The sequence below is a fragment of the Gossypium arboreum genome, chromosome 8, assembly GCF_025698485.1.
Source record: "Gossypium arboreum isolate Shixiya-1 chromosome 8, ASM2569848v2, whole genome shotgun sequence".
Taxonomy (NCBI): domain Eukaryota; kingdom Viridiplantae; phylum Streptophyta; class Magnoliopsida; order Malvales; family Malvaceae; genus Gossypium; species Gossypium arboreum.
In genome coordinates this window covers 112,323,094-112,338,461 of record NC_069077.1, presented here as the reverse complement: position 1 = coordinate 112,338,461, position 15,368 = coordinate 112,323,094, and positions in this window count along the sequence as shown.

Here is a 15,368-nt window from a genome sequence, read left to right as displayed (position 1 = left end):
AAAAGTTTTTGATAGTAATATATCTCAAAATACATAGAAGGAACCATCGCTTTATAAAACTAGTGAGAATTGTTTTCAAGAAAAACAATTTCATTTGATTTCAAAAAGTCATGATAGTAACTTATTACATTTTGAGAATCATCGTTTTATTTTAATTATTTCGTTCAATTTGATTTCAATTCAAAAATTGATAGGAAAGTCATATTTGCACAAGTATAAAATAATTTAAAGTCAAATCCTAAAAACCTTATTCAACATTAAGTTTGACGGTAAAAGCATATAATATCAAATCACCTATTTAAATACTCCATATGAAATATTAAAGTCCATGCCACAATTCATCTAAAACAATGTAAAAATCCAAAAGAATTAATAAAACAATTTAGAAATACGTTTTTAGATGAAAATAGACTACATTGGTCCGAATCCCGAGTCCAAGCCCTAACCTCAATAGTTATCTGAAAATATGGAAAAAACTAAGGCGTGAGCTATAAAACTCAGTCTGGTCCTAACATACAATTTTGTGATATACAGTACATATCAAATTATCAATTTCACAGTGATATTAGTAAGTATGCAGTATGCAGAAGTAATAGTAAAATTTTGCTACCCATCCGTCCGCTACACTCCACAGTAAGAGTTCCCTAAAACTTGTCCAACCCTACACGCCATAACAGTTTGAGCATAAGCTTGTGTGGATATACCACCAGTAGATATGTGGATGAACGACTAGTAGATTTGTAGATGAACTGCCAAAAGATATGCTGATAAACTGCCAGTAGCACTTGTGATAACCCGAATTAGGGCCTAATCAGAATAGTGGTTTTGGGACCACAAAATTCGAGATAGAAATAATTATTTTATGATTATTTTGAGGTCTATGATATGATTACATGATTTTTTGAAAATTTCGTGAAGAAATTCTATGCATAAAGTGCTTAATTTGAAGTTAGGGACTAAATTGAATAAGTTGCAAAACTTGCATTCTAGAAGTTTCTAGTATGAAATTGCTTTGAAATATTAATTAAGAGGTCTTAAATAGCAATTTGACCAATTTCTAAGTTTATGGACAAAAATTGGACATGGATGGAATTTTTGAAAGTTTAGTAAGGAAGGGCATTTTGGTCATTTGGATATTAAATGAAATAAAATGGGAAAAATAACACAAAAATGATCATCTTCTCCATAAGTTGCTGCTGAATTTTGCTTTCCACCATATCTAGGGTTTCAACACTTTTAAGCCTTGATTGTAAGTGATTTCTATGCCCGTTTTTAATGTTCTTTACATTTTTGAAATCCTCGTAGCTCGGTTTACCTATTTCTACCAATATTTTGAGCTAGGGTTGATATTTAAAATTTTACCCATGGATGATATGTATGAATTTTGATGTTTTATGGTAGAATATGAAGTTTGAGATTGTGTTAAACAACTTTTGCTAAGTGATTTTTCATAAAAACGAGTAAAATGACATAATCGGTAAAAATACCTAATATTCATAAGTACATGTTAGAGTGTGAATTTGATGTTGCTATAGAAGGGAAAAATATCAGAATGTCAAAAAACATAAGAAAATAGGATGAGGTTTAATTTACGAGCCTTGGGGCAAAAGTGTAAATATGTGAAAGTTTAGGGGCAAAATGGTAATTTTGCCAAAGTTTGTACTAGGGGCTGTTTTGATGAATGTGTGTATTAAATAAATAAATTTGGTATTATAGATCAATAGAAAAGAGATTCGAGTCGAGATCGGGAGAAAAATAAAGTTTACGAGGAATGGGCTCGACTATTCTCATTTTGTATCGAGGTAGGTTCATATGTAAATATTGTAATATAACAGTTATTTTAAATCATTTAATGCTATTTATACGATATTATGATTGTTATCATGCAATTCTATACTTTGTGGTCATTGTTGGACAACATGCAAAAATTTTATGAATTATGTGAAAAATGTGAAAGACTACCAAAGTATCGTCATTAGTATTCCAAGGAGAATGGTAAAGGAGTACGAACGAGGAAAGTCCCATTGAAACTTATGAATAGATTAGGATATTTGGGCATCCGAGCTCGTTGAGTCGAGTCCGAGTTCACTTATAGATGCAAATGTCCGAGCTCGTTGGGTTGAGTCCGAGTTCACTTATGGATGTAATTGCTCAAGCTCGTTGAGTTGAGTCCAAGTTCGCTTATGGGCGGGTTACATGGTAGCTTGGCTATATATGTGCCACTTATGTGCAAACTTTCCATGTATCCGAGTTATATTCCGATGTGTTCAACGTGTAAAAATTCTAGTGAAACGGAAGAATACTCAAGATGCAAGTGACGTATTGGTAAGTGTTGTGGAATGGGCACTTTGGACAGGTATGTACTTAACCCTAGGGTTGAGACTTGATACGACAACAATAATATCGTAAGATGATGAATGATGAATAGAAATGTGATATATGTTTTGGTGATATTATGCTAATGTTGGTTGGTATAATTGCTTTGTTAAGTTATTTTTTATTTGCATGTGGACTTACTAAGAATATATGCTTACTCCCTCATTTTCATTCTTTGTAGTTTTGACAAGTCAATTTGGAGATCGGGACGGTCGGAGGCACGCTCACACTATCACTGGACAATAGCGGTATAATGACTTGTAATTTTTGGAAATATGGCATGTATATCATTCCAATCATTTTGTGTGTATAATCTTACGATATGGCCCATGGATGGAATGGAAATGTTTGAGAATGATTAGCTATTGGAATGGCTAATCAAGTTTATATATGATAACATGTATGCTTTATGTCTTAACTAAACCATGAAAATCTTGGGAAAGGTAAAATTTGCCACAAAATAGAATCAGACAGCAGCAGTGACATGAATTTGAAAAATCACTAAAAATAGTAGAAATAGAATTAAATGATGAATAAGTTATGGAATCAAAGCTTGATGAGTATATTTTCATATGGAAGAAACAAAACAGGTAAATAAATTATATTTTATGAGATATTTAAGTTTTGGTGGAATAGGGTCAGAGCAATCTCTGAATCCCCTGTTCTAACTTTAATAATTCACCATAAATTTTACAAAAACAATTAGGAGTTTTACCTTACATGTATGAAATCCTTATTGAGTCTATTTTTACAAAAAAACAAATGGAATAGTTATTGAAACTCTGTACAGAGAGATATCTAATTCATAATACACAGGGGTCAGAGTAGCCGAACCCTAAAATAGGGGAGACTTTAACTAATAAACTGTACTAATTGGCCCGACCAAAAATTCTAGAAAAAAATTATTAAGTAGATATGAGCCTACTTTCAGGGAAAATTTACAAAATTGGATTTCAAGTTTTGTAACTCGAGATATGGATTTTTTAGGGACTGTGATGCAGTTAGCCAGCTTGTCTAGAAATTCTAAAATAAATTCTTTGAGCTGTTTAATTAATGAATTAAGTCCGTTAACACCTCGTGCTCAACTCCGGTGACGGTATCGGGTACAGCACTTCATCCTTTAACAACCCAAACTCTAATGAATAATACAGCGGATCATTAATGGCAGTAATGACATGCTTTTATAGGTTAGTAAAAAGTAATGATAACAATATGATCATGTGATTATCATGCAAACAGTAGCAATTGTTGTAACCTCCCTAACCCAGCCCAAACGTTGTGGTTGAATGATGAAGGCTACATTAGCCACCAAAATAACCTAGTAAAACCAATTAGATCTGAAAACATTCTTTTTAACTAACTTTTAGAAAACTTAATGTAACTATTATGGGATTATAAAAACTTTGTATTATTAATTCAAATAAACTTAGAGTCTAGTTTATTAAAAGTTGTGTCATTTGAAAAAAAAAACATAATTGATTTTGTCAATTTACCTTTTTTAAAACTTATATTGCATTGTCACACAGCGAAAAAAGTGAAGCATTTATTTTTATATGAAAAATGTGTCTTATGCAATTTTAAGGCAGTTATTAATAATGTTCGATTTTTAATAAAATTGCATGCATGCAAAATCCCAATTAAAAACAAACCCATGCCATAGTCCAAAATAACCATTACAGCCCCAAAATCAATAAAAAACTTTAGTTTAAAAGTACTTTATCCAAAATGTCCAAGATGAGTCCTTCGAATTCCATGTTTGACCTTAACCTCATGGGTTATCTATAAGAAATGAAACTATGTGGTGAGCTTTAAAAGCTCAGTGTGAGTTTTAAATAAAATAATCAAAATATCAGTAAAGCACACAAGTTATCATTCATTCGGTAAAGCACAACTTTACAATACACAATATTCGCAATAATTGTGGATAGGCATACTCGTATAAAAATAGTGCAGAGTTCCTACCCATCCATTCGTTACACACTACAAGTTCCCCAAACCTCATCATCCATACACCAAAATAGTAGGAGTCATAGCTCAATGTGGATAAACCACCAATAACAATTTGCAGTTAGATTGCCAATAATTTGTGGATAAACTATAAGTAATTCGCAGATAAATCACGAGTACTCTGAAGAATACTCTAGGGTTGTAGATTAACTGCTAGTATAAAATTACGGATAAATAGCTAGTACTTCATGGAACTCTTCTGTAACCAATTAGTCCCAATCGCCATGCAATGCAATATGTCATATTAGTCGTGTTGCATACCATGCTTAACAATATCAATTTCAGTAATGTTGGCATGCTTAGTATGCATTCAATTTATCAGTATCAGTGCCATGCTTTTCATGCATTTGGTATTAACAATATCAGTCAATGACATGATTTTACATGCAAGCAATAAACATCATAACAATCAGTGGCATGCAGTACATGCAATTAATTATACAGTAACAACTAGCATGCTTAACAGTACAAGACATGTAATAATATGCATTCAACCAAACAATCAATAATAATAAGCATACAATCGGTTAACCCTTATAGCAGTTACACATTACGTTAATTAAACCTTAAGGTCCTAGAACATTCAACCAATTCCAATTAGGCAACTTAAAGCATTCGATTGTCACCAATTACTACTTACCAAAAATTTGGCCAACCTTGCATAGTCAATGCACAATCAGCTAATATAATAAAGTACATACATGCTTTTACCAATAACTAAACATACAAAGTTAGGATCCCCACCTGAAAATGCAGATTCGAAGCACTAACACTAGTCCATAGCTCCTATGTCTCAGATCTGACTAGATTTTGATCAGATCTGTATTTAACATGCACAAAATACAAGTTAAAAACAACCACTAAACACCATATATGGTTCGGCCAAATCATGAAATAAGATTGGAACTTTAGATCTGATTTTTGAGATCACTGTTTACACTATTTTGGCTTTAAACAAAGATGCGAGCAACCTCTAATGTCACCGAATATCTGAGTGATTTAGATCTAAACCTTCGTCAAAATAAAAAATAAAATTAACATATGATATTAGGCCACGAATACCCGTAATATTCGAGCATTATAGGAATTAAAAGAATCTAAAATGAAATCAGATCTAATATAACATCACTTACCCTTCCCAGATTTTTGGATTTGAGATGACCAACAACTCAGAAAAACAAATGATTACAGATAAAAAAATGCCAACACAAATTCATCCAAAGAAAAAGAAATAAATGAGATGATGAGAGGAATCGAAGGGGTGGCACAACAATGGCGGATGATCAACTAATATTTAGCCAACAGAGAAGAAGAAATAAAATTAAATAGTGAGAGGGTCAGGAAAGCAATGGAGAAACGATGACCACAAATGGTGGAGAAAAAGAAGAGAGGGCGGCAAAATGATGTAAAAAAATTAGGTTTTAAAGGTGGCAAGGCTATGACGAAAAAGAAAATTTGAAGAATGAGAAAATAGAAAAAAAAATGTTAGACAACAATAAGAAAGGAAAAATGATCAAAAGAGTGACTAAAAAAAATTAATATTTATACTAGGGTTTACATGGGATGGCACAGCTAAGGTTTTGGAACAAAAATGCTGAAAATAAAAGTTATGCGAGGGAAAGGATTTGAACTCAAGTTTCAAGGACAATTTCACTAACACTTAACCATTAGACTAGCAACTCATTTATTTAATTGTGCAAAAGATATTAATAAAATCGGGGCGTGACAATTGTAGTTTTAACAGCAGTAGTGAATATATATACCAATAGAAATTTCAGATTTAACATATAATCAAACAAATCATTGAGTTTAGAACAAATACGGTAAAAGGGTCTCAACTAAGCTTATGTGAACATTAAAAAAGTTGGGGATTACGCAAGGACTAAACTAAAACATTTCACAAAAAGTCAGGCAAAATTGTAAACACACGATTGTGTCAAAGGCTGATGCCATATAACATTAAGGTACACGGCTGTGTGTTAAGCTCGTATAACTCACTAAGGTTGTGTGATCAGAAGGAAAAATCCCCAATGATAGTCACACGATTGTGTGTCTGGGCCGTATAACTAGTTGTGGCCATGTGACAGTGAAAATATCCTAAAGTTATAATAGGACATGATTGTGTCAACCAACTGTGAGGGGAACACACCCATATGGTAGATCGTGTGACCCTATTATCACAAACGACAAGTTTAGGACACACACCTTTCACCACAAGTCTGTTCGACACCTTACACGTTCAAGTCTGATTTGATTCGCTAAGATCTAGCCTTTCAAATGACAAACACATTCCAAAAATACATATTATTAGATTCGACATAAAGTTTTGAGAAAAACCCAACGAAAATCAAGTAAGCAAGACAAAAGAAGGATAAAATGCAACTCAGTTCCACATCTAAAAATGAAATCTAGCTAATCTAAGAGATCCCAGTTACACGTCTATAACAATATAAAACAATAACAATTTTCAACAAATCTAATCACTAGTAGAACTCGAACAAAGTGATTCGACAAGGGAAACGTGATATATGATGGCAATAAGATGGTAAGTGAGCCGGCGATTAGGAAGAAAATGAAGAGAAAAAAAAAGGACAAGTGGAAATGATGGGAGAAAAGGTGAAGAGTAGAGAAGGAGAGGGAGAGGGTGGCACAATGAAAATAGGAAAAAGAAAAAGGGTGGCCAACCTAGCATAATAAGGTATAAATACCTAAGGTTTCAGTACTAGGGTTGGTGGCATATAAAAAAGGTGGGAAGGGAGTTTAGTTCTCAGGGTTTTTTTTCTGTAGTCCATAACAGACCAGTCCCCAACAATGGCGCATATATTCACAGAAGCAACAAAATAAAATAATTTAAATACTAACAAATATATTCTAAAAAATTTTAACCCGCAATTCGGGGTGTGACAACTCTTCCCTACTTAAAAGAAATTTGTCCTCAAAATTTACCTGATCCGAACAAGTGAGGATACTGTTTCCATATTGAGTATTTTAGCTCCCAAGTAGTGTAACACCCCTTACCCGAGTTTGACGCCAGAACAGGATACGAGGTGTTACCAGATTTAAACACAAACAAACATACATTTCCTGGTTATGAAATTTCGCTCCAATTTAAAACTTTTAACAATACCTTAATGCCTCTGCTATGGGCCTACGAGGCTCCGAACACACTTGGACTTGATTGGGAATAATTCGTGCACTCTAGAAAACCTTGTAAAATTTCAAGGTAAACAGGGCACTTGCCCGTGTGGAAAAGTGACACGCCCGTGTGTCGTCTTAACATGACTGTGCTGAAGGCCCATATAGCTCACTTGGTCGGGCTTATCTAGACACACTTGTGTCCCTAATCCGTGTGGATTTATTTTTTGGTTCGAACCTACAGGGTTTTCACACGGCCTGGCACATATCCGTGTATAAAAACCTTGACTTTCTATTTCTGACGCCATCAATCCATTAAGGGCACACGGCCAAGGCACACGTCCATGTGTTAGGCCGTGTCCTCCACTCGGCTGAGACACACGACCGTGTCTCTATCCATGTGTTTACTACCATGCATACTGACTTGTAAAATTGAGGTGCAGGGGACACACGGTCAGACTACATGCCAATGAGGCAGATCGTGTGTCACATACAGTCTAGACACACGCTCGTGTGTCTACCCATGTGAACAAAGACAAGGCTATTTACCAAGCCTTTTTGCCACCCTTACATGCACCATCCTACACAACATCAACCAAAACCAATCAAAGCATAACAGATATAACCAAAACAACCATAACCATGAGAAATTTGCATGAAATGCATTTCATAATAATCAATATTAGCCAACATTAATGGCCTATACAAAATGAATATCACATCCATCAGATGAGCCAACTCTTGTAGTTACACTAAAAATACACTAAACAAAAGATTCAAGTCCCTATACATGCCAAAATGAAAATATTAAATTAGCTATACCAAAGCTTTAGGTGATAGTGTGGTCAGTGCCTCTGACGTCCCTTGATCCCCGTTACTAGCTTGGTGGCACTATAGGAAAATGGAAAGGAGAGGGAGTAAGCATAAAGCTTAGTAAGCTGCATATAAATAAGTAACTACATTAACCATGCATAATATAAATCCACACAACATTCTTGAGTGAACATGGGTAAATATCACTACATGCTTATATATATCGCAAGTATAAACCAAATATTTCAATATCGTCCCAAGATCATTTTCATAGCTAGAACTTACTCATGTCATTCTTACCATCAAGGCAACATAACTAGACTCATATCTCATAAGTTTCGAATAAGAACCTGTACCACTATCAACATGATTATATCATTCCATATCATTGTCATAAGCTTTTAAAATAACCTGTGAAACCATTTGGAATACTAAAGGATATCTAACTAGCTTTACACAAGGGGGTGAATTACCGATGCCATGTTCCAAACATGGTCTTACATTGGCTCACATATCGAGGCCGATGCCATGTCCTAGACATGGTCTTACACTATCTCTCATCTCATTTCCGATGCCATGTCCTAGACATGGTCTTACACTGGCTCTCATGTTGTAGCCGATGCCATGTCACAGACATGGTCTTACTCTAGCACACATATCAATACCGATGCCATGTCCCAGACATGGTCTTACACTGACTCTCACAACATCACCGATGTTATGTTCCAAACATGGTCTTACATTGGCTCTCATATCGTGGCCGACACCATGTCCCAGACATGGTCTTACACTGGCACTCATATCACCCAAATGTCATAGCATGGATATCCAATCTATTCCTAGGTTCAAATGGGACTCTTCTACATTGAATTTCATCATGCATTATTCATAAGAAATTTCAACCATATTACACAAAATTAATTATTCATCACATAATAATGATAAAGTTACCTTACTTACGTACAACTTACCTCGGTATACAAAAATTGGGCGACTAGTTAGATTTAATCTACTTGTTTGGCCTTCCCCTGGTCTAGGTCTGGATTTCGTATTTCTTGATCTAAAATGATAAAAATTCACTAATTCACTAATTATATTAATCAATGCATTTCACAATTCATATTTTGGCAAAATGACCACTTAGCCCTTTGACTTTCACAAGATTACTATTTTACCCCTAGGCTCGTAAATCAATTTTTATCGAATTTTGTCACTACCCAAGCCTAGTTGAATTCTTTTTATACTAGAACCAGCCCACAATTCCCATTATTTCACACATTTACCACATAATTTATGACTTATGCAAAATGATCCTTAGTTAGGGTTTCTATGAAAACTACTTCACAAAAGTTGTTTGTTTAACAACCAAGACTCATTTTCTTCCATAAAAATTCAGCAAACTACATGAATACGCTCATGTAAAAACCTTAGACCCTCAATTATTTTGCAAAATAGTCCCCTCATTAGGTAGCTTATGCTACAATGGTCCCAGAAGTACAAAAATTATCAAGAAAGGTCATCAAAATCACTTACTTATGAGAGAACTTAATGGCTAAAAATTTCAAGCTTTCAAGACCCCTTACTGAAAATTTTGGTGGAGAAGAGAAGAAGAGAAAAAGATGATAGCTTTCCCTTATTTTATTTTATTCTAGTCAAATTGGTCACCAAATTTCACCTAATTTTTAACCTTTTTGATTTTATTGTCCCTATGGCCGGCCATGCCATTAATAAAGGCCTATTTGCACTTTAAAGACCCTTAATTTTGGTTCTCCAGCTATTTGACACCTTTAGCTAATGAAACAAAACTTTTGTCCCTTATGCGATTTAGTCCTTTTTCGCAATTGAACATGCAATTGCTAGAATTATTTCACCAAAATTTTCATGTACTCATAGAAACATGCTATAACACATAAAATTATATTAAAAATAATTTCTTCGACCTCGAGTTAGTGGTTTTGAAACCATTGTTCCAACTAGGCCCAAAATCAGGCTGTTATAGGTAGCCTCTAAAAACTTTTTTCCCATGATTTAGAATTTTTACAAGTTCCACCTCAACTTACTTAACCCTAGGCAACAAAGAAACATCCAAATGCTGTTTTTCCTTGACCTCACTAACCAAAGTGGGCTTCACTTGCAACTCTTCTAGTAAATCTCCATCATCAACCGGACTCAACCAAGCAAACATTTCCCTTATATTAGTCATTGACCTTCTACTTAGAGCATATGCCACAATATTGGCCTTGCTGGGATGATACTCAAGTACACAGTCATAGTCCTTAAGCAACTCAATTCATATTCATTATCTTAAGTTCAACTTTTTTTAGGAGAGAAGATATTTGAGGCTCTTGTGATCTGTGTAAATAATACACTTTTCACCATACTGATAGTGTCTATAGGGTTATAGTGAAAACACTACAGCTTTCAATTCCAAGTCATTTGTCAGTTAATTGCACTCATGCAATTTAAGCTGCCTCTATGTATAATCCACAACCTTACCGTCTTACATCAACACATATCCAAGACTAGTATGGGATGCATCACTGCAGACCACATAATCCTTATCTAATTCAGGCTGAATCGAAACTGGTGCTTAGGTCAACATAGCCTTTAGTTTATCAAAGCTAGCTTGCTAATCATCAGTACATTTAAAAGGCACATTCTTCCTTACAATCTTAGTCAAATGAGTAGCAATCAGGGAAAACCCTTGAAATATCTCCAATAATACCCAGCTAACCCCAAGAAACTCCAGATCTCAAAAAAATCCTTTGGTTGCCTCTATTCCAGAATGGCCTCAATCTTCTTTGTATCCATAAGGATACCCTCAGTCAAAACCACATGGCCTCTTTCAGCCAGAACTCACACTTACTCAACTTCCCATACAATTTTTTTCTCTAAAAATCTACAAGAAAACTATCAGATGCTCAATCTCGATCTTTGAGTAAACTAAGAAATTGTTAATGAACATAACAATGAACTTATCCAAAAATGATTTAAACACTCTATTCATCATTTCCTTGAACATGATAGGAGCATATGATAAACACAACAACTTAACTAGGAACTTGTAGTACACATACTGAGTCCTAAATGCATTCTTAGGCACATCATACTCCTTCACCTTTAACTGATAGTTCCGAGACCTCAAATCAATCTTTGAAAACACTATCACACCACGAACTTGGTCGAACAAGTCATTGATCCTCGATAAATGGTACATATTATTGATCGTTAACTTGTTTAGCTATCGATAATCAATACACAGCCTCAGTGTTTAGTCTTTTTTCTTAACAAACAAGATCGGGTCTATCCACGGAGACATACTGGGTCAAATGAACCCTTAACCCAAGAGCTCTTAAATATGGACTTTAAGCTCCTTAAGTCCTTTAGGTTTCATGTGATAGGGAGCAATAGACACCGATGCAATTCCAAGATATACCTCAATTCCAAACTCAACCTCTTTATCAGGAGGTAATCCTAGTAATTCCTTAGGAAAAAATGTCTGAAAAATCCCTCATAGTACGAATACTATCCATAGTTGATTACTTACCTTAGCATTTAAAACATAAGCCAAATATGTCTCACACCTCTTCCAAACCAATTTCTCTGCTACCATTGCCGATATCACATTAGACAGATAATCCCTTCGTTTCCCCTACCATAACAATCTCTTTCCATCAGTTGCTATCAAAGTTACCCTCTTAGTGGCACAATCCAAACTTACCCAATGTTCAAAAATCAGTCCATCCCCAGAATCAAGTCAAACTCACCAAAGGGTAATTCCATCAGATCGATCGGGAACACCTCACCCTTGCATCTCCAACGAGCATTTTCTATAAATCTTGTTTACTAATATAGATTGACCCAACGGACTCACAACAATAACATCACTATCAATCTCCTCTACCCCAATTCTCAATTTATCAGACACTTTACTAGCAACATAAGAATGGTTAGAACCAATATCAATCAAGGAAAATTATGATATAAAATGGATCGTAAAAGCACCTAAAATGACACCAAATGTGTTACAATCCTCTTAATGTCTAGCTGCATATATCAGTGTCAACTATCTACCCTAATTCCTGATCTGATTCTTATTCAGTGTTCTCTGACCTCGACCCTTAATACCTATCGCACCAGTTGCGACTCCAAAACCACCATTCCTACCTTATCCATGGCCTTCAAGAGGTAACTACCGAGAACTCTGAGTTTGATTTGTAGGTCACATTATGACTATCCGAATGGGGACAATCCTTCACTTGACTCTCAGTAGACTTACACCTCAAACATGCACCCATCTTCTTCCAACACTCACCCGGATGACGCTTATCATAGAACCCACAAATTGAAATCCTCTAAAATCTAGATGGACATCCAACATTACTCCCTAAAACACTTTGTTGTGATTTGGCCTCACTGGCTCACTTCAAAGGTTGTAAAACTAAGCCAGTAAGACCTGAATTCCTCCTACTTTGGGCCCTGTCCTTATCACGCATCACCTCTTCCATGATCTTAGTTTATTCTACTAAGGTCTCAAATACTCTCTCCTGGTGTGGTGCAACCTAAATCTTCAGGTCATACCTTAACCCACTCTCGAACAGTACATGCTTATCTTACTCGGTAGCCACCATACTAAAGCGTAACAGCTCAACTTCAAAAATTGGGCCTCATACTTGGCCACTATCCTATCACTCTAGGTCAACTCGATGAAATTTAGTCTACGAGCCTCTACATATCTCCTACCTACATCTTCTAGAAGGCCTCCCGAATACCCCTTACCATAGACTTCCACATACAGTAAGCTTCCTCCCTTTGCAGAGACATTGTACCCTTCAACTTTTACTCTAGGGTATAATTCATATCTTCTAGAATTCTTTTCATAGCCTCCATCCAGTACTCCGCTACTGTCGAGGTTATTCAAGTCATACCCTTAAATAACTCAGCCTTGTTAGACCGAAGCTTCTCAGTCATAGACCCTGATTCCCTAATCTAGTTTGGGTTTAGCCACCCTCTAAATAACCTTCAACATCATTTGGGATACTACATCATCACCCTTATCAGGATTTCTACCTCTAATGGCAAATGAATCTTATCCATAATAAACCTTAGGGATTGGAGTGTCGTCTTGAGCTACAGTTAGCTCAATTTGAGGAGTTTAGTGTGACATGCCTCGTGGTTGTCTACCTCGGGTGCTCATAATGATTTCCCAAAATTCCAGGGTATAGGGTATATCTATAGTTTTAAAAATTTCAGTAGTTAGTTAGAGATGATACTAAAGTGTCAGAATTATTTAAAAAACATCATAAAAATATTTGTGACATGGTACTTGACAAAACTTCTTTTAAAAAATATTTATGTAGACCTCATTAACCTCACAGTTTGAGTTTTAAAATCATGGGCTCTGACACCACTAAATATAACCTCTTCAACTCGACCCAGACATTATGACCAAGTTATGAAAGTTACATTAACCACCGAGATGACCAATAAAATGTTCAAGTTCAATAAAAAGTGTTTGATAGAAAAAAGTCTCAAAATTCTTAGAAGGAACCATCAGTTTATTAAATTGATGAGAATTGTTTTCAATAAAAACAATTTCGTTTGGTCTCAAAAAGTTACAGTAGTAACTTAATATGTTTTTAGAATCATTGGTTTCTTTTAATTATCTCGTTCAATTTGATTTCAATTCCAAAATTGATGGGAAAATCATATTTAGACCATTATAAAATAATTGAAAGTAAAATCCTACAATTCTTATTCAAAATTGAGTTTGATGTTAAAAGCATATAATATCAAATCCCCTATTTAAACACCCCGTATAAAATACTAAAGTCCATGCCAAAGTCTGTTTAAAACAATGCAGAATCCAAAAGAATTTATAAAATACTTTAAAAATACGTTGTTAGTTGAAAACAAATGATGGTGCTTTGAATATCAAGTCCGAGCCATAACCTTAAGAGTTATAAAAAAGGACGGGAAGAACTAAGAGGTGAGCTATAAAACTTATTATGGTCTTAACATACAGCAGTAAACAAATTAAACAGTAAATTATAACGTACAGTTTTGCTAACTTCAATACATATCGATTATCAATTTTATAGTGATATCAATAAGTATGCAGTATGTAGGAGTAACAGTAAAATTTTCCTACCCATCCATCCACTACACTCCACTGTAAGAGTTCTCTAAAACTCATCCAACACTGCACACCATAACCATAGGAACATAAGCTCGTCTAAATATACCACTAGTAGATAAGCAGATGAACTACCAGAAGATATGTAGAAAAACTGCCAGTAGCTCTTCCTCCTTTAACAACCCAAACCCAAATGCACAGTACAATAGATCATTGATGGTAGTAATGGCATACTTTTATAGACCAGTAAGTAGTAATGATAACAATATTATCATGTGTGTAACACCCCTAACCCGTATCTGTCGCCGGAATAAGGTTATGAAGCATTACTGGAAACTTTTAACTTAAAACATTTGTTTAAATCATTTATAAAATGCATCATATTCCATTCAAACACATGCATATTGTCCCTTATACGAGTCGTGTCTCAGGTCGTGTGGTCATTTGAAGTAGCGACACACGGTCATGTCCCAACCCGTGTCTGTGCCCATGTAACTCTTTGACTTAGGTCACACGGCCAAGCCACACGCTCGTGTGCTAGGCTATCTACCCTTCAAAATGGCCTCACACCCTTGTGTGCCAGGCCATGTACTAGACCATGTAATTTCCTGACTTGCAACCCTTAGTAAGCTACAGGGGACACACGCCCGTGTCTCTAGCCATGGGGACAAAAAATAGGTCATTTCCAATCCATTTTTCTCACCCAATCGTGCACACACCTACAACCAATTTTCCACATGTAATCAAGTATTCAAAATACATCAAATAATGCATCAACAAGCTAAATCAATAAGTTATATATTTACACAACCAATATGCCCAATGGGCACTTCAGATCACAATAATCATACATGTGTTCACATTTGCATATTTTAGCCAAAACTCAACCAACTTATAACTA